Raw genomic sequence first — 21881 nt, forward strand, 5'->3', positions numbered from 1 at the left:
TAGTCATAATGCAAATCCTACGAGGGCACTCTAAGCAGTTTTTAAATTTAAAATAACAATCTGCTGATTGATTGTAATGGTCAGCCACCTCCAAACTAGATTAAGAAACTTGAATACTCTGAAATAATATATGGGTACTAATTTCAAAGGAGGGTATAAATATAGCCATTTTGGATTAATGTATATTTCTCAAAATGTGGCAGGATGAATTTAATTCATTTTGTGGTGCTCATGGCATTTAAAAATGATTTTAGTGAATTGCTATAGAAAGCATGTCTTATTCTTTTAATTAATCTTTTATTTAAAGAAATGTTTTCATCCCAAATACTAAGGAAGAACATTATAAACATGCTCAGGCAAAAGGTAATAGATTTAGAATTTAATTGTAATGTTCTGTTAAGCATTTTTAATGGAAAACCTGATGACCCAATTATACAACAGAAGTGGAAAATCAGAAGACAGTATCTGTATTTTAATATAAAAATGCTGAGATGCATAATACATAGGAGTTTGATATCTATTCTATTTCTTGTCAAGGAGGTATGAAATTATCAAGAATTAACAGAGAGCAGAAATCAGACCCTGGAAAAGAGATGAGCATTCTGGAGAGGAATATAAATTATATTTTAACTTAGAATAGTAACCTGCCTTTCCATGCAGTGCAGAATCAGGACGGTTTTTTAAATTTTCCTATGCTGTCACCCCATTCTTTCTCAACTATCACTGTTCATAGTGCCATCAGCAAGACCTTCTTCCCACAGTAAAACTTTCCCACTAGTGAAAGTCAGCTACAAAATTTGCTAGTTTGAGAAGAGATTTTCCAGGATGCCTGGCATCAGTGAACTCAGTCAGGAGCTGAATGGGTTTTTTACCTTGAAAATCTCCCCTTTCCATCTAAGCTGTGGTTCCCAAACTGAGGTCCTAACAGGCTATTGGTGAGGCTGCGAAGAATAAGAAAATGGCTTACAGTACCATAGCATATTAATAATGGTACTTTGGGTCTTTAATGGTGAAGGAAGAAGTAATGTGACTGTGACTGTGCAGATGCCATTATTCAGGGTAAATGAAGTTGTTATGCACAGTACTTAAGAAAAGATCCTAAGAAAAATATGCAGATATGTGAGAGCAAGAAATTATCAACTTCACTTAATGCCTTGAGGGAAATTGATTTGAAGGTACCAAACTGTGTGCTTAGGAAGCTGGAGCACAGGTCTTTGTTAGCTTGCTAATGCTAATAACTTTTTAGCCATCCAAATCTTGCTTTGTTCTCTGCCTCTACACATAAAAATGTTAGCCACTGAATAAAAGTCCATGCCAAGTACATCACGACTACAGCTAGTCTCTGGAGTGCCATTTGGTTGTATTATGTTACTCAATTTGTGTATAAAAGTCTCATCTTGACCATATTATCAGTGCAAAACCCCATTAATTTATATCCAGCCTCATATGTTGTTTATTTCTTCCAGCTTTTCATGTGTCTATGACAGACCACAGACATGCCAGTATTGATTTCACCTTCATTATGATCCTCATCATCATGTGTAGATACTCAAAAACTCATTATCTCAACAACTCAAGTTGTGGTGGGATTCTTGAGGAACCAATGCGGTGGGAACAGTTGACTGTTGGACTTTCCTTGGGAGAAGCTGACAGTCTTAATTTGTGACCTTCAAAAGTATAACCATTCTTAAAAACTATACAGTTTCTCTGGTGGATCAGAAATTCCTGCGCATCTTTTACATATTCTTTTTTGTGCAAGTTACAGAAAAAAGATTTCTGGAGAAAAGGTTCTAGATTTGATTCTTAGCATTCAAAGAAGACTAGCTGCAAACGTGGAGACTGAAGGCAATATGACAGTGACAATGTGTGGAAAGAGTTCAAGATCTTTAAGGAAAGAAGGGACATGACCAAATAAAAGTAATGCATTTCAAGCAGGCAGCCCTTGATAATTTCAGAGAAAGAAAAGGCTTATGGAAAAAGGAAGTAAAGAAATTCTGTAAGTAAATAAACTTCCATAAAGAAATTAACATTAATTACACCAATACAAAGGAAGAGTGGGAAGCACACTAAGAGACTAATTTAGTAAAATCATAAGCCCTTTAATGACCTAACAATCCAAAAGAAAAAATACAGAAAGTGGAAAGTAGTTCAAGTGACCACAGATGAATATGGAAGAATAGAAGAAGCTATTGGGTCAAATTCAGAAGTGATGAGGGACAGAACAAGATACTTTTCACAAGGTGCATGAAAGGTAAGAAGAAAGCAGTTATAGTAAGAGCAAGACAAGGAAAATTAAGTCCACTACTTAATTGACAGAGACTGAGATTGAAAAACTGAGACTAGCATGCTTAATTCATTTCTGTTTCAGTCTGCACTATAAATAATATGTGCAGTCAGGAAGTTAGTACTACTATCACCAAGCAAAGTTGTAAGATCTCAGGTTAAGACATGAACAGTGTAGAAAAACACTTAAGTAACACAAACATTTTCAAATTGCCTGGCCTAATGAAATCCCTCCTATAGATGTAGCTAAAAAAAAATTGTAGTATTTTCAGAGGTGAGATTTCAGAAGACTCAAGAAAGACAAATGCAAAATCTATGAAAACAAAGTAGAAAGGGAGCCAAGAAAGTGTACACCGATCAGCTAATTATTTATAGGCACCTCAAGGAACACAAGAAGTTGTTCAGACAGCATGATCCAAAGACAAATCATGTCACACCAGTTCATCTGTGAAACAGTGTACTGGACAGTGTACTGGATAGAAAAAAACAGTAGACATTACTGTTCTTGACTTAAATAAATGCTGTCTCACATGACCATCTCATAAAGATGCTAGAAGAAACTGTCTGAATCCAGGTATGTGCAAAAATGATCAAAAAAGTATTCTGAGTACTTACTAGTTTGGTACTACACACTTTTCATTAGTAATCTGGAAGATGCATTAGACAGCATTTTGATTATTAATTTTACAGAAAACACTACTGTGGGAGGGACTGCAAGCATGCCAGAAGATGGGATTAGAATTTAAAATAATCTGGAGAAATCATCTGGAAAAAAGCAAACACAATTCAGTAGGAAGAAATACATAAATCTGCTCTTAGACATGATGACCCATATGAATATGAGGTCGTAAACAATGGGCTAGGTTTCAGATAAGTAGAAAAAGGCTGGGAGACATAGTGGGTCACAAACTGAGTATGAGTCACCTGTGTCATGATACAGTGAAAAAAGCAAACACTGCATGAGAATATATGTATAAACAGTTGTGAGTAATCCTTCTAACATACTCAGTATTACTAAAACTTAGCTGTGTTGTTATGCTTCCAGGAGAACAAACAAAAACTTAGAAAACAAAACCTACCAAAAATATTGAAATAACTATTTAATACATAGAAGAGAAGAAGGAGGAAGAGCCATAGAAATCAGGACAACTGGGGGGAGGGCAGGAGGGGGGAAGAGCTGTAGTATTTCCACCACTCAATATTTTTACAGATAGGTTAGATAAACTTCAGTGAGAAATCATATAATTCTAGTTGAGACTGCTCTGTGTTGGGGAAGTGGAGTGGATGACCTGCTAAGACTCCTTACAGCCCTTTTCTATGATTTTTTTTATTAAGTATAGGAGAAATTTTTACTTTTGGACAGGGACACTAAGCCTTTTCAAGACTGAGCTGAAATTTCTAGTGACTGTGTGAGCAAAAACGGAGTTGCTCCCACTAAGCAGTGAATTAAGGTTGATAAAAGATAACTGTTTGCTGATTCATGCAGGAATGTGCCATTTTGGTTTTGTTGTTTTGTTTTGTCTTTGGTAGAACCTCTTAAAGCAGGATCTAATGTTTTCATCCTTGAAAACTATAAGGAAATGAGATGCAAATTGGCAGTCTGGTGAAGTCCCCACTGACTGGAAAAGGGGAAACACAATCCCCATTTTCAAAAAGGGAAAGAAGGATGAACCTGGGAACTATAGGCCAGTCAGTCTCACCTCCGTGCCTGGTAAGACTATGGAGCAGATCCTCCTGGAGGCACTGCTGAGGCAGAAGAATAACAAAGAGGTGACTGGGTACAATCAACACGGCTGCACCAAGGGTAAATCATACCTGACAAACCTGGTGGCCTTCTATGAGAAGGTCACAACATCAATAGACAAGGGGAGAGCAACTGACATCATTTACCTGGACCTGAGCAAAGCCTTTGACACTGTCCTGCATAACATCCTGGTCTCCAAGCTGATAAAATATGGGTTTGATGGACTGACAATTCAGTGGATAAAGAACTGGCTTGATGGCCACACCCAAAGTGTGGCTGTCAGTGGGTCCATGTCCAAGTGGAGGCCAGTGACAAGTGGAGTCCCTCAAGGATCAGTACTGGGACTGGTCTTGTTTAACATCTTCGTCAGCGACATGGACAGTGGCACAGAGTGCACCCTCAGCAAGTTTGCCGATGACACCAAGCTGTGTGGGGCGGCTGACATGCTGGAGGGAAGGGATGCCATCCAGAGGGACCTTGACAGGCTGGAGAGGTGGGCCCATGCCAACCTCATGAAGTTCAACACGACCAAGTGCAAGGTCCCCCATCTGGGTCAGGCCGATCCCAAGCACCAGTATAGGCTGGGCAGTGACTGGCTTGAGAGCAGCCCTGAAGAAAAGGACTTGGGGATGCTGGTGGATGATAGGCTCAACATGAGCCGTCAGTGTGCACTAGCAGCCCAGAAAGCCAACCGTATCCTGGGCTGCATCAGGAGAAGCGTGGCCAGCAGGTCGAGGGAGGTGATTCTCCCCCTCCACTCCACTCTCGTGAGACCCCACCTGGAGTACTGCGTCCAATTCTGGAGTCCCTACTACAAGAAAGATATGGACGTGCTGGAACGTATCCAGAGAAGGGCCACAAGGATGATCAGAGGGCTGGAGCACCTCTCCTATGAGGACAGACTGAGACAGTTGGGGTTGTTCAGTCTGGGGAAAAGAAGGCTCTGAGGAGACTTTATAGTGGCCTACCAGTATCTTAAGGGGGCCTACAAGAAAGCTGGTGAGGGACTTTTTAGGATGTCGGGTAATTGTAGGACTAGAGGGAATGGATTAAAACTAGAGATGGGATGATTCAGACTGGACGTTAGGAAGAAGTTCTTCACCATGAGGGTGGTGAGACACTGGAACAGGTTGCCCAGAGAGGTGGTGGAAGCCCCATCCCTGGAAGTTTTTAAGGCCAGGCTGGATGGGGCTCTAAGCAACCTGGTCTAGTGGGAGGTGTCCCTGCCCATGGCAGGGGGGTTGGAACTAGATGATCTTTAAGGTCCCTTCCAACCCTAACAATTCTATGATTCTATGTTTCTAAACTAGCCTCATTGTTGCCTGTTGGTCCGTGAAGTGGGTGTTATCAACTTTTAGAGATTTGATTTTCCAGAGACAGAGCTGTACAAAGGTTGCTAGAGAGCTCTGCTATGATTTAGGCCATTGCAGCAAATAGGGTAGAATTTGTAAAATGCTTAAAGTAGCTGTTGCAAGATGCATGTCTCTTTAGGCAGAACCAGCCTGGCCAGGATTGGACAGGTTATAACAGAGGAATAGCCCAGGTACTGAATGAGTCTGCTCCAGCAGTGGGTGGCACTCCTATTCTATAGGCACCGAAGGCAGTGGAGTAGGTCAAGACAACAGCCATTCAGGATCTTAGGTGTGCATTCACAGCAGCAGAATAAGCTGCCTATAGGTATTTTCTTGTTGTGCTGCTCAAGAAAAATGTGTGACAACTTGTCCACATTCAGTTAAGTGGCATTCAAAACTGAAGTCTAGACACAGACATCTGCAATTGTAACTGCTACGTAGAATTCACTGTTAGCACACCTAACTCTGTCAGTTCACTACAGTTCTCTTGGGGAAGTAACGTATATCCTCACCTTCTACCATAGCAGCTGACCAGCAAGGAAATCAATGGAATCACAGAACGGTTGAGGTTGGAAGGGGCATTGGGACATCATCCAGTCCAGCCTTTTGCTCAAGACAACATCAGCTAGGACTAAAAAGGTGGCCCAGGACTGTCTCCAGTCAGGTTTTGAATGTCTTTGAGGATAGAGACTCCATAACCTCACAGACAATCTGTTCCAGTATTCAACTACCCTCACTGCAAAAAGACTTTTTGTTATGTTCAAATGGTATTTCTTGTATTTCAGTTTACACCCATTGCCTCTTGTCTGTTCACAAGATACTGCTGAGAAGAGTTTGACTTCACGTACTGCCTCCCATCAGATATTCATACACTCTGACAAGGTTCCTCATGAGCTTTTTCTTCTCCAAGCTGAACAGTCCCAGCTCCCTCAGCTTCTCCTCATACACGAGGAGTTCCAGTGCCTTCATCATCTTTGTGACCCTCTGCTGCAGTCCTTTCAATATGTCCATGTCTCTCATACAGAGACCAGAATTGGTCCCAAATTGTAGATCAGCATTAGCTGATTGGGACGGTCTTGGACCTTACCTTTACCTTTTGCTTCTAGTCCCATGAAAAATGACCCATAACTCATTTAACAAAAAGAATGTCTGTTGGGACATTAAAAAAAAAAAAAAAAAGAAAAGAAAAAAGAAAAAGGTTTTGAAGTTCCAATGAAGCAAAAGGATCGTTGATTGCTTCCAGATGAGAAACAAGGATTTTCAAACATCATAGACACAGGAATTTCTCTTAATTTCTCTTAACAAAAACTGTTTAATGAGTTTCAGAAAAAAAAGGCAAAATAAATCCCAAATAAATTATTCAAATTGAGTAAGTTCAACTGAATTGTAAAGGTCCATTTGAATATATTATCAAAGTAATCTGCAGTAAACTCTACTCCCCGAAGCTGCAAGCTACACAAGCCTCAAAACATATCCCTTAATCACCAGAGTCAGTGATTCAGCCATATATTGACCTCTCTCCCTTTGCTCCTCCCACTGATGACTTTTGTGATTCAATGAGAAGAAAAGGAAACTATTTCTTATTTCATGTTTCTCTCTTATTGCTGTGTTCAGACATATGCATATGACGATGTATATACACATATATATGTATATTTAAATATGTATAGCCCTACTCTGAAACTTGCTGCACTGGTTGGAATTGCCTCAGCATCTCAATTTCTTTCCGTCAGTTGAACAATGTAGGAATATCAGTAGCAAAATAAAGACAGTTAAGTGGAAAACATAGTCAATAATTAATCAGCTGAATAAGAGCATTCATTTTTAATAAATATTTTGAAAGATGTATAGAAGTATCGTGCTGCACTACTGTACATCCAAGAATTTGCTAAATATGAAATTCAAAGCACCTTAGGTGATAACTTCAAATAGTACAATGTGTCAAACAAGCACAGCATCATATGCTGGTTTATTTCTAATTCTGCTTGGTGCTGAGTACTTTTCCTGAAAAATGTTCAACCCCCTCAGTTCTTACAGACTGAGCATATCGAAATGGACTGTTTTTTACCTCGTAACTGTAGGGGCATACAATGTTGCCTTTTGGTCAATGCCTTGGCTACTAGCACACAATGGAGTTCTCCACTCTTTGTTGGTTCATAAGGTCAAAGTAAGAAAAATAGAGTTAACTAGGTAGACCGTCATGGGCTGAGAAAAAAGAACAATATGTCTCCTTATATGTTCTGAAAGATTTGTTTGCTTTTTCCTTTGAGAAGGTCATTTAATTAAATATTAAAAATCAATGTTTCATGGGAAAATTTTGAAAAAATCTAATTTTTTTTCTGAAAAGTAGAGAATTTTCTTTAAGCAAAATGCTTTAGTGGAATAACCTGAACGAAAATCTCTTAGCCAGGCCAGCTCCCATGCTTGAAGGCAAATATGTGCTTAAGTGCCACGTTGCATAGGAAAACAATTACTGAAAGAGCAGTAAAATCTTAACCTGAACTTCATGAATGGGAGTCCTGCAGAAGAATGCTAAATTTACCAATGTAAATACAATGTCACATGACTGTAAAGAAAATTGTTGGGTTCTGTATCTGGCTCTGGCGCAGATTTACATAACAATGTATAAGTCACTTAATCTTTAGTTTCTCCATCTATACAATAACATCAGCTCCAGGGCAGTGTTGTGAAACTTAGTTAATTGCATAAAAATTATTTAAAGATCCTTCAGTGAAAAATTGTATTGATGCTTTCAGAAACACAACACTTTTTAACTAATGATTCTCTTTTATCTTCCCTTAGAAATGACATGAGCCAAAGAATTAATTCTCTTTCGACCAGCACTCATTGCATAACTAAATTTTGAAACAGCCTAAAGAATTTTCACAAGTCAAATACTTTGGATTCTGGGGAGGGGGGAAAAGAAGGAGACTGAGGTAAAGAAGGAAGATCTTTTTCCTTTCATTCCGCCTGGACAGCAGAGTTTGGCAAAGCAGATGTACATACACATAGAAGGGAAGAATGTGCAGATGTGAGCTTCCCTCTCTCCCCGACTTTAGCTGCTGATTCAATGGAGCAGCCCTAATGATATCTCCGAGAGTGGTCGAATGTCCAACCTTCAGGAGGGGCAAAGAGTTGCCATGGTTGCAGAGCAAAAAGGAAGGAATCAAGGGGGGGAGGGCAAGGGGATGGGTACAGAAGAAGTAAATCCACGTGAGAAGCAATAATAATAATCTGAGGTAAAGTGGCACTCCTGTAGAGTGTTTTATCAAAACAACAGAGACCAAATTTTCCAACAAAAATTATTTTAAATATTTTGCTTGAGCCCCTTTATTAATTATGCTGCCATTCTGCCTGCTGCTATAATTAATAGTTTTAGAATGCCTTCATTTTAAAATGCTCTCTCTCTCTTAACTCCTGGCTGAGGACAGATGAATGTTGATGACAAGAACAGAAATGAAGAAATTACATTAATGAAGATTCAAAATGCGTTGTTGAATGGCAGAGTTTTATCTCTACAACCACAAGAAACTGAGGAGGGTCTAGAAGGGTGAATATTCTAAGTAAAACCATCTCGCTTGTTTGTACCAAATATTATAATATGCACATATGTAAATGCGTATATATGAATATACAAAAAATACCAAGTGTACACAGTTGTGAGAATATGCTAAGATACCATGGTGACAGGAGACCTTATAGAAACCCAAACAGATCGCAAAGGGCTCCTGAATGTAATGAGCAGCACGGCTGATTAGGCAGAGGGACCACACTGTGCAAGAATGAGGCCTAAAGCAAAGAACAGCCTGAAAGAAAGCCATGTGAGCGAGAGAGAGAGAGAGAGACTTGGAGGAATGAGATAAGTAGACTTACAGCTAGAAACAAAGGCAGAAAGAGATCTGTAGGGCTTGTAGGAGAAGGAGTTTGGTATGTGGCAGACAATAGAGGGCTTAGAAAGGAGCAGTTAGCCTTGGGCCCTCAAAGAGTGCCAAGAGCTGAGGGAAAAAGAGACTTAAACAGAGAAATGTGCATGTGGTAAAGATACTGGCGAGAGACATGAGGGGCAGCAGGGCAGCTGCAGGTGACCTCTGCAAAAGAAGGCAACACACGTTGGAAAAGCAGCATGAACCTACGGGCACAGTTTAGATTGACCAAAGGCTCCTGCCAGTGAGGTGCAATCCCCATCTTTGATCTGCTTGCAAAAAATGCAAGAATTTCTATCTTCCTTTTAAAAAAGCAGCCACTGTTTTTGATGAGCACTATTAATCTTCCTCTCGAGTGCCTGCCCCTTAGCCTTAGGTTCACAGAAAGCCTGTCCATTAGCCTTAGGTTCACAGGAAAAGTCTCCTCTTCAAGGGTGGGGTTTGAATCTTATTTGTATGTTTGGCTTGAAATTAGGGTGAGAACAAGCATAACACTCACCAACTTTAGCAAATACTGTGCAAATTTGTATTCACATTCTTCCACTTTTAATACATTTTTAATTTTGAAGGATCAGAAATTAAATCCAATCTGGGGCACAAGGGCTGTATGACACATATGTCTCCTTCTTTTGGTGCCCGGTGATTGTCAGTGGGTGAATGTCATCCAGCAGCTCAAAAACTGATAATTTCACTCATCACATGAGTGTGTGTACACTCACACACACCCCACCTACATTCATACAGACAGGTGAGAAATTTGTGCATCCTGAACTTCCGTCTCCTTTTGGCTGTCCTCAGATTGTGGCTCCTTGCTTGTAGCAGAAGCAGGAGATGTAGTTCGGAGTTATACATCTATTTTTAATGTGCTGCACAAGAGGAGAGGATGATGTTAGCCTCATGCACACATCTGCATGCACAGAGGTCTCCAAAAGCAGAAACAAATCTGGCACAAAATGAACTACAACCTACAACCCTTGCCATTACAACTTGAGTTGAGCCAATTGCCAATTACAGCGGGATGTAAGACTCATGCGTAAATCGCCTGTCTTTATTTAGTTGCTGTAATAACAGTGAAGTCTTGGAATTTAATTTTGTTCCCTTTTCCTTGAATCTCATTATAAAACTGCAGTAACTGATGAATTTTCACACTTTTATCCAACCATCAATGTTGGTGCAAGTGCTTTTTCAGGAAAATCATTAACATAAACTTATATAAATAATAGTGTTTTTACAGTTGATATGTTTAAGAAATTGTCAGTGTTCTTGGGTCTAAAAATCCCATTTAAAGTCTATGTAGTTTATGGCTGAATTTCTTTTGCTTTGAACTGCCATAATAGAAATTTGAAAAGGAACTCGGATTTATCCAATAACTGGCAGAATTATAGAATTTGTTGTCAGAGACTGAAGCTGCAGTTAGGTATTCAGCCAAGCTTTAGTAGATCAATAGTAGGAAAAATTTTGTATTTTGAGACTCCAGGTGAAGACAAGAGCTGCCCAGAGAAAATAAAAATGAATAATAACTTAATCAATGGCATATCAGAAGATTTAGAGTAGGTGAAACTTTGGACTTTAATTTCAGATCCAAATATCTTTCTGTGGGAGAGGACTTCACTGTTTAACTGGACTTTTCCCTCCTTTGACTATGAAATCCTTTCAAATAACGAATACTGAAGAATAACAGCTGAACTGAATCCATATAGCTAAGGAAAAAATAATTCTTTGAGCTCTAGTTAATCTAAATCCATTTTTGAATAGCGACCTAGACAAACAAACAAACAAACAAACAAGTAAACAAAACACAACAGGTCTGTATCCTCTTCAGAGCTGTATTCAATGAATCTGATGAGGGAGGAGAGGGAAAGTCATGTCATGGTCTTTATTGGCATCCCAGCGGACAAGGTTCCTACCCTGAGGAGTTTACAGTACAAAACCAATTCAACCAGCTACTGAAGCTAAAGACTTCAGTTGATGGGGCTATGCTCCTACTAATATTCCTGCAGTTGGTAAAGTACTTTGTACAAAATAACATACATATTCATGAGCAAAAATCTTTGCTAAAGCAATTTCAGATGAGTAGCTTTAGCTAGCCTCGGCTAACTTGTAAAAACAACTTTAAACTTTGTGTCTGTAAATTCAACACCTTTGAAAAAGAGTAAGTAGTCTGTTGAGTGGTTCTGTATAATTCTCAGTGGCTGTGATAATCTAACATTTATGACTAATCTGTCCAATTTGTTTCTACAGTTGATTTTTTCCTTTGCTTTGTTCTTGTAGGTGTATACCTGATTTTTATGGTGGTTTTTAATTAAGTATGTGGGAAGTATTTTGCAATCAAGAAAGTCTCTTAAAACATAAGTTCTTATCTTCTAGGCATTTTCTTTTTATTTGTGATGGCACAAAAATACTGCTTTAAGCAGCAATGACATGAACGGTCTTTTTGGTGCCACAGATGTATTGGTTATTAGGTATTCTTCACTCATGTAAATGTGAGGAAAGCTTTTATGTTTCTAGCAAGAATCTGATATTTAGACAGAACAGGATTAACTAGGTACAGGCTTTTTCAGCAACTTATGAAATAAAATTTAGTGTTATGATAAAAAGGTATGCATCGGCTAGAAAATATAACATAATACTCTAGCCCTAGACTCTGTGTATGATAAATGTTCAATGACGTTTTCTTGAATAATGAATTACCTAATAGCTAATAATTAATTAGATCATTAATTAATTGGTTGATTGATTAATTCATTCATTTAAATGAATTTTAGTGGATTAATTTCCAGCATTCTAAAGCTCTAAAAATAAAGGCAGGTTGGAGTTGACTGTGTGTCCAGAGCAATATTGTGCCCCGTTAACATGAAGGCAGTGTCATTGAGGACACCATGGGAGGTCTGATTCCACCTGCAGGGTAGAATCTGATTCTTATATTCTGTATTGTCCTGTGAAGGGCTATTAGTCGTCTAAAGGAAACAGGAAAGGAATGGTCAAGTCAACTAACAAATATTGGGCTCTTAGGGGGTGTGTGAGTGGTCCAAACTGCCACTCATGTTCATTCCCCACATCAGCACACTGTTGGGTACACTGTCATGCTGTTGTAACCTGCAGCACGTGACAATTAGACAACATCACAATTAGCAACTGAATTGAAAAGGTACATGTTATGCAAGATCTTCAGCTTGTGTAAATTGGCATAGCTCCACTTAACTTGGCTGAGGATCTGGCCCTGTACATTGTCATATTATTTGGAAATGCTAAATTGTGAAAATATTCATATTCTCTGCTGAGTGATTCTTATTTTAATCTAGCTGAGCATATTCTATATTATAAGTTACATATTAATATACCAATTAGTGGATTTTTTTAATTATCTGATTAAATTTTCTCTTTAGCTCCTGAAGATTTTGTTTAGAAGCAAATCTAGTTTCTCAGTGGCAATGGTAAAATAAGAGTTTAACAGAATTGTCCCTGAAAATATAGTATAAATCTGAAACCTTTATATAGAATGACACTCTATTCGCTTTCTTTGGTGATAGTTCTTACATATAAATGCAAATGTACATCTCTTTCATTGTTGTACATAATGCGATTTAGCTCTAATTGACTGGAAGTTGTGGAAGTCTGATTTAGAACTGAATACATAGATTATAGCTAAATACATGATGTGGGTCTTTTAAAATATGGGAACATATTTCAAATTCTCAGCTTTTTTCCCTCACTCAGAAGAAAAAGTATATAACTTCTCTCTGAAGAGTGCTGTACCATGACCGCTGCACAAAGACATGAATATGCAGCGTTATTGTTTCTCTGCTTTCTTTCTATCTCTTTTTTTTCTTTCTTCTTTTTTTTTTAACTGTTCCCAGTAAAACCAGCTTCAGATAGGAACACTGTAGTATTAGGTGAATTCTAATTTGGGTGTGTGAACCATGCTATGGCCATTTCTCTGAGAAGGCAAAAACTTGCACGGTAAAATTTCAGCTAGAGAAGTAAAAGTATGAATGTTTCCCCCTCTCTTTTATTAGTCACTTTATGAATTAGTCCTAGTTTACTTGTTTCAATTGGTGTCGACATATTTTTGAATACTATTAGCATAGCAATCAGGCCTGTTCTCAGGTTATTGAATGGTGTGTTGACTTCCGAAATAAATAGATATGCAGTGTGAAGGACGAGCTGTCACTTTGGGAGAGCTTTGCTGATCTAAATTAAAAGGCACTTCTAATTGAAAACTGTAATAGAAGGAGGGTTAGGGAAACAGTGAAACCACTCAGTCCCTTTCAGGTTTCACAGGGCTGTGATAGGAGATACAGGAAGAGGAGGAAAATGGGTATATTATATGACAAAGTGAGGAATATCATTAATTTAGACTGAAATAACCGTATCACAATAAAGTGTTTTCATTACTTTCACTGTAACTCACTTTTTCCTGGTTTATTCTTACTTCATGGAAGTAACCTGAGGAAATCTTGGGTTCCCGTGATTTCCCACTGAACTCAGTTGTAACTCCAGCATCTAAACCAAGCCTCTGCTCCGTCATCCAGTTGCACTGAAGGCCACTGAGAAGAGTGTGTATATTCCCGTTGAGTTTAACAGGCTTTGCATTTATTTCTAATGACCTAACGGTACGGTGTTTTGCATAGGCTGTTACTGACACGTGTCTTTCACGGGAATCGTGTAATCTCGCTGAGGTGCGTTCGCAGGGCACTACTATAACATACCATGTCCGAGACCATGTGGCGAGCAGCTATGCGGTTCTCTCAGTTTTCCTAGCTGGATATTTTTTCAAACAAATGAGTAAGTTCAGTGAAGCAATTATGGAAAGTTAAGACCGCAGATTAAAATGGTTTATGATTTATCTTATCTGAACAGCTACCCTTTACCCAGAGCTGTATTTCTTCCTTTTTTTCATTCTTGCCGTGTAAGGGTTAACGATTGAGGCCTGTCTATAGCTCATTTCTATAGTAACAGCAAGACTGAGACTTTTTTATGGGCACCTAATAATTAGAAAGTGCTAGAAGGTATAACAATATAATGAATCAAAACTGATAGACTTGTGGGTTTCCATAGAAACATGTATAATTATGATAATCGGTCCCTGGCGTACCCTCAGAATCGTATACATTCAGTTAAATGCAATAAACATTAGGCACTATTTAGTGAGCTGTGATGCAGATTAACAGTGTGAGATATACAGGGAGGCTATGAATAAAATTGCTGTACAGTTTATCTCAAACTAATTTCCCAGATTGCTTTAATAGACGTGCTATGTGGATGTGAAGAATTGAAAGTATATTTTTGTTAGTGGTAAAACTAACAAAGATAGTATTTCATAAAGTGGCTGACTGCTAATTTTGATGCAGATCAGAATGTACCGTGGCACATTATTGCATGGGAGATCACTGAACCCACTGAGAAAATGACATGGTGGGGCTCAACTGAATTATTTATTTTTTGAATATGATATGGGGATATTCGGGCTTCCTGTGTTCCCCTAGTCTCGATAGATTACTTCTCCCTTTGCTTGACTCTCATTTTGGAAATATGCTCGCCAGTGCTCCTGGTCTAATTTTAACTCTAGCTTTTCCAAAGCGAAGGAAATTTCTAGTGACTTCATATGCAGCTGCTCAGAGTTACAGGATTTGTATTCTTAGTGTTCTGTGGAACATTGCCGTTTGTTTTGTTCATTATTTATTTGATTTATGGATAAAAGGGGAATTCCAAGAGCATTTAGAACTGTGTGTAGTCCTGGACTAGTTAAAAAAAATTAGATGTCCAGTACTCTATTAAAAGGATGAGCTATTTATAGATGAAAGAGACCTACAGGTATATTATATTTGAAATGGAGCATTGATGGCAGTATTAGAACATGCATTGTGGATCAGGGGACTCATCTGATCATTCCTGTGCATGATAGAGAAGCTGTGCAGAAGCATTTAACTATGCTTAAATACTTCCTAATCCTCTTCTTTGAAGGCCCAAGTTTTACCGGAAGGGTGGATTTGGCTTGATGTAGTCGCTTTGTAGAAGGCAACTTTTGCCCTAATGAGTACTTTGTTTAAAAACCTTCATTTCAGAAGGGCAGAAAATGAGTTGTGATACAGTTGTTGAATATTAAGAACCCAGAAACACAATTGTCAGACTTCAAAACCTTAAGATTGAACCTGGTGCCCATATAAAAGTGCATTTACCTTAACTGCACTCTGTTCCTTGTGTAATTCAGGGAAAGCTGTTTTTCCTAATAAATCCCTCTGCTTTCAAAATGAGTCAGTTTGGCCTGATGGCCTGATGTGTTTGCGGTTTTTTCATTGTTGTTCTTGCTTGTGACTCAGTTACAATAATGGTTGCCTGTTGTCTGTCGATTCAGTCCCGCGGACTCGGCTTCTCAGGGATCCTGTGCAATGGCCTGGGATTCAGGGGCAGCTCACAAAGTGTTAAGTTCAAAACTCTTGTTTCAAACATGCGGCTGCCTGTCTTTGTTACTCAGCCTTCAGGTTCTTGTCTCTGCTAAAAGGAAGAGCCTTTTATCAAAATGTTTTTCACATCTGTTTTCCTCTTCGCTCTTACTGCTGTGCTGGTACTAAAATGCCAGAAGCTGACAGGGGTTCAGAAAGCTATTAGACAAATTCATGGAAGAAAATCTATCAAAGGCTACTAAACATAGAGATAACACCTCTGGGTCAGGATGTCCCTGAGCTGCAGATTTCTGGTGGCTGAAAGCATACACCTGGGGAGCATCGCTGCGTGTCTTGCTCTTATATTCCTCCCTAGGCATTTGCTATTGGCCACTGTTAAAGACAAGATACCTGAGTTAGATAAACCCTTCATCTAACCCAGAACAGCCGTTGCTACATTCTCATGTAAAAAGACTTGGCTGCTAACACTGATGTGATAAAACATTTTCAAAAGCTTTCTAGAAAATATGATACCCAGGCTGCACTGTAAAATCTTTTTTGTTTCTTTTTTTTTTTTTTTTTTTTTTTTAGGAAAGAGAAGTGTGATTTATTGCTGACATTCTGTCATTCTGAAGCTGGAAAACCTTCCTTCTTCCTTCCTCCTGCTGCCTGTGTGGAGGGTCACTGTCTCTCTTCTGTCTGTCGAGGCTCCCCAGGAAGGGGAACGTGAGCCCGGGCTGTGGGAGCACTAACAGAAATGCTTGAGTGAGAGGGGGATTTCCAATTATTCCAGTCTTTTTCCTTGACGTTCTTCATGCCACATTGAGTACTCTTCTTTAAATATGTTCTGTAAACTAAGAGGTAAATTAAGGCCCTGCACATTTAGCTTAACATGCTTTTCAGAGAGCTAGTACAGAGTAGCAAGTGCTTTATAAACTAGACACTGCCATACACACCTGTGTACAAGGCCTTCCCCAAATTCAGAAAGGAGGACTACAATATATATGATGAGTGCCTGTCCTGGTTTGAGGACACAGAATTCATTTCTCTTTCAGTAATTTTACTTTTCAGTAAGGTCTCTTCTAATGCTGGGGAAAACTGCATTTTTAGAAGTCTCTAGTGTCAGAATTTGTGAAAATATTTACTTTATAGCCAGCTATGCTATGCGAGTTTCAAGGTCTCAGCGTTTTCAAGCCTTGCCAGGTGCAGGGATAAGGAGGAGCAAGGCCTGAGTACTTGACTCAAGCTGGCCAACAGGACTATTTCATACCATGAACGTCACACTGAATATCAATGAGAAAGTTTTCTGAGGAGTTTTCTCCTTTCTATGATGGCTGTGATCCAGAGATCTTCTTGCCCCGGTGCTGGACCCTCAAGCCCTTCCCTTCCTTCCAAAGCCACAGCGCTCACAGTGCCCAGCATTTGGTGTCCACTGCTGGGAGTGCACAGCTTCTGCTGATAGAATTGGCTGAGTGTAATCCTTGTCTATTTTATATTGGTATTTGGATCAATATTGGTTCGTTAGTATTATTATTGTTAATTATTTAGTCTTACTCTATTAAATCTGTTTATATTTCAACCCTCGGGTTTCCTTGTTTTTCCCGATTCCCCTTCCCAGGTGGGGAGGGGTCATCGGGTGATAGAATAATTTTCTAAACGACAATAAATTGCTGTGGGTTTCTCACACCATAACAGTGCCTTTGCACAGCAGCCCAGGTAGGTACGAACACCATTTAGACAGCGGTTTTACGCTGCTGGAAGGACAGTGTGGTGGCACAGCCACTTCCCTGCCTGCCCCTTGGGTGCTAGGGGCAGGCTACATTGCAGCCTTCGGCATTCCCGATGCGTTGCCGTCGTAAGCAAGGAACGGCTTCCACCTTAGGCAAGTTAGCACTGCTGGCATGGGCAGGGGCTTGATGTTTTTGACTCACCTAGGGGAATAAAAGGCTGTGCCAGTGTTCCAAGAGTACCAGGTGTCTAACCCCGATCCCGCGTGCAGCTGCAGGTGTGGAAGGGAAATAAAACACGCAGAAGGCAACAAACTCCTACTTGTTTAGCACTTGTTTAGGGCAGCTGCTCATTCTGCCAACTTTTAACAGATCTGTTTTTACAAAGCTGCATCTGATTCTGTTTTCATGCCTGCGCTTTTGTATCTATCCCGTGAACTAGCAAACCCTGATGACTAGAGACCAGGTCAGAGGATTTCCTCTTTTAGGCTGTGCGCTCCTCAGGGACAGCCCCGAGTCCTTGTGCGCTTCCAGAGGCTTGTGCAGAAAGGGGGTTTTGCCTACATGAAGGTTTACAGCTGCTGCTGCTATCTAATTAATAAATAAGTCATCTTCATCCTAATATTATCCCGTGCAGCTGGCTGATCTTGCAGAGCTGCACCCTTGGTTGAACACAATCACAAAATCAGAGATGGTTTTTGAGAATTTGGTCCATCAGAGCTTGCCAATGAGTGGAGGATCCTGTTTAATGATTAAGTCTGCTCCAGTGACTGGCCTCCAGTTGGCAGACACGACAATAATCCCCTTCAGTTGTGTTTCTGCTTGTTCTGTGATAACGTAAAACAAGGGTCTCCTCTCGGGGGAAGTTTCTTGTCGCTTTCTGAATTAAATTTATTTTAGAGCCCCCGTACACATCAGTTCTTGACTTTCACCTCCTGCCTGTTGCTAGATTTCTTTGTGCTGGCAAACATCATGTTCCCCTGTGATTTCTTTTGTCATGGCAGAGTGAACTCTTTCTCGTAGGCTCACTCAGACTGTTCTTAGCCATATTTTCATCTTGCTGCTTTGTGAGTCAGAACTCCCTACAGCTCCACTTCTTTTTCTTCTTTCCCATGATGCTGACGTTGATTACCTTTGTATGAGCATGCATTTCTAAACAGGAGCTGTTTATCACATATGCATAGCTACTGACTAAAATTCATATAATTTAGTAAATACAAACTTCAAAATCTCACAGAAAAAAAAATTCAACTCAATATTTAAACTAAGAGAACTCAGATGACAGGCAAATCAGGATATGAACACATTATATTTAAATTTTTTGTTAAATATATTTATCAATTCGGATTATTTTATTCATTATTTGCCCATGTTTACAAGTAATTTCTGACACCCACAAAACTTAGAGCTGAAAAAAAAGTTTCCTATATAGCAAATTATGCATGTTCTTTCTCATTAAAATAATTTTCTCTTTCAAGGGTAACTTGTTTTCACAGAGATATGTACATTAGAGGTTTGTGGGAGATGTTCTGAAACATATTTTTACTACATTTTGCTAAACTGGAGATATCATCTTCCTAACTACATGAGATAAATTCGAGTGCTTTAGTTTCTATCAGATTTAGGCTTTCTGGAAGTGATTACAATTGCATGTGACCAAGCATGCCATCTAATTGCCAGTCTAGCTTAAAAGCTAAATCCTGAATGAACATGGTGACTGGTTAACCTTAAAATTCTCGTTTTCCTGTAGTGGGCAAGCTTAAACTGTTTTCCCTTTCATAGTAGCATGAGTTCCCTCTTTACTCTACGAAAGGCTGACTACGCAGAGTGACATTGTAATTTATGTATGTGGAAGAGATAGAAGACATTAACAAATACCTGATTCTTCCTGATTTAACTAAAACAATCAAGTAAAATAGGTTTCTGTCTGACTTATGTCGCACTTCCAGAAAGGTCCTTGCTTTCACACCATAGGATACAAAGTGGCCCGTGCTTAGGCCATTGTGTGATTTAGAAACTTCACTTCTCCCTTCTTTATTTGCTTGTTTTTCCCATCCATCTTTAGAAGAAAGAACTCCTAAATAGTCTGATTCTGGCCCAGGAATTTTAAATGCTTTCTTGCTTTTATAAGTTTAACTCACAAAGCTCGCGTGGGGAAGACCTGTACAGCCCTGCTAGCTTAACCACTGGGCTTGTGGGAGATAGGTCGTAGGTGGACACTTTTATGAATCATACTTAGTGAGACAGCAATAAACTATTTTCTAAATCACTAGCGGGAAGAGCTGTTCCTGAAAGTCTCAAGAGCTATTCAAAGACTGAGATCTAATTTTTGCTTGAGCAGAGTGCAGGTCGTTATGGATGGCTTCAGCATGTTCTGGGTAATAACCTGCATTGGGTGACCTGCAGGAAGTATTGCAGGAAGAAGTGGGATACACAAAAATATTGTCAGTGGGCTTTTGACAAGAACTGTAAGAATACGCAAGCTAAATATGAGAAAAACAAATGGCCTTACAGAGAGAGATGAGATGCTGAATGTGTGAAACTGGAATGGCCAACGCAGAGACGCATCCAGCTCTCAAAATAAGGGAAATTAAGTCCCGATTAAAGCAAAGGAATTGTAATATTCTTGTACTATTGTACTATGCTTTCTTTCTTCAAGATTATATCAAAGTGGTGTAATTTCACTGTTTGCGAATTCTGTATTACTATCACCAGACAATATCGTAAAAGAGTACTGTTTTGACTGTTTGCCACCTTAATAAATATTTGGAGAAAATTAATATATCAAATGTTTTTAAACATTCATCATTTACTTTCTCTTTCAGGCTCACAAATCGGTTTCGGCATGTTGCAAAAATTACATGTACCACAGCAAAAGGAAGATTTTTTTCATTTAAAAAGCCCTCAAATTTCTTAATTTAAAACTATTTTTTCTAATTATTATTTCTTTTAATCACGGTTTCTAAAAATAGATATGAAGCTTTCACAGTCAAACCAGAAGTTGTACTTATTGTATTTTAGGAATTATGCAAAGGAAGAAACTAGAATGAAATTACCATAGTAAATTTCGACTTTGTATTAAATAAAACCCTGTAGTTGAACTGTAATTATTATAATAGTATAGTAAATATACAGATAATAACTTGCAGCTATTATTATTAATATGATTACTGTAGTCTTACTATTATTAGGACTGATTTACTATAGTTTTAATAAACTACAGAATAATTACAGTGGTTTCACTTTAATAACTAGAGTTCAGTTGCAATTTTATGCTGAGATCTGGAGCTTTATTATATAGTAGTATTCTTGAGAGGAAAATACAAAGAGAACAACAATTAAAAATAAAACTTAAAGTGTGATTTAAAATAAATTTTTATCATTTATTGTGTAGTTATATAGAGCAAAGATAAGTAATAAAAATTATTTTTATTTCCAATAAAAGTGAAATAAATCTCTTGCTTTACTTCTGAAAATGACCAAAAATACAGGAACAAAGATCTTTTTTCCTTGTTTAAAAGCTACTTATATTTACCTTACCATCTTCTTACACATACTAAATTCTCAAAATTGTAAAAGAACATATATAGTACATTACTTATATTTACTGTAAACAGAGATCACTAGCTCAAATGGAAGCTTCTTGAGATAGTAATTTGATTTCCAACATGTTTGCAAGATGCTGTGTATATTTATAGCTCTCTCTAAGTAATACATCCTCTCCTATACTGTCATTATTCATCTTTATCCTCATTCTAACCACCACCAAAATGGTCCATAAATTTGTGACCACATCAAAAATGTTCGGAATGGAACATAGTATATCGGGAGTGAAGTGATGTTTACAATTGGTATTTGGATACAAGATGACACATTACTTTAAGGTTTCCGCATCAGACCTTTGTGCCTCCACGCTATAGTCAAGTTGGATTCCTGAGCCAACAACTTAATGCCCAATGGCCATATATGTTCACCCACCTTTTGGGCCATTTCCTTGTAATCCCCTTCCAAGGGCAGTACCAAATGGAGACCACATGGGATTTCCTCATGTCATTGTTCCATAAATACAGTGATACAAATGGATAATACTGATATTTTTATATGGCTTGGTCCTTTGTCCTCATACTAGCCCAGCCTGACTTGATACTACAGTCAGGCATTTTCCCAGTAACAGTGAGAAAGTGTGACAAGTCTTTGAAATTTGTGTTCAGATCAGAGGTTATATGGAATCAGATCTAGGGGAGGAAGCCCTCCACTGCTTGAACATACACTGTTGAGTACCATATGTGGGTCCCTGTTTGCTAGCCCAGTGTTTCAAAATCTACTGCTACCTGGGGATCAGCACCCGAGCTAGGCAGCATACACTAAGCTCAATATATAATTAAGTCGGGCTAGTTGAAAACTAGCCTGCTCTTATGTTGAATTGCTGCATGGCATTATTCCTCTGAATTTTCTCTTCTTCCATTCAT

This window comes from Chroicocephalus ridibundus, chromosome 2 (assembly GCF_963924245.1).
Source record: "Chroicocephalus ridibundus chromosome 2, bChrRid1.1, whole genome shotgun sequence".
Classification (NCBI taxonomy): Eukaryota; Metazoa; Chordata; class Aves; order Charadriiformes; family Laridae; genus Chroicocephalus; species Chroicocephalus ridibundus.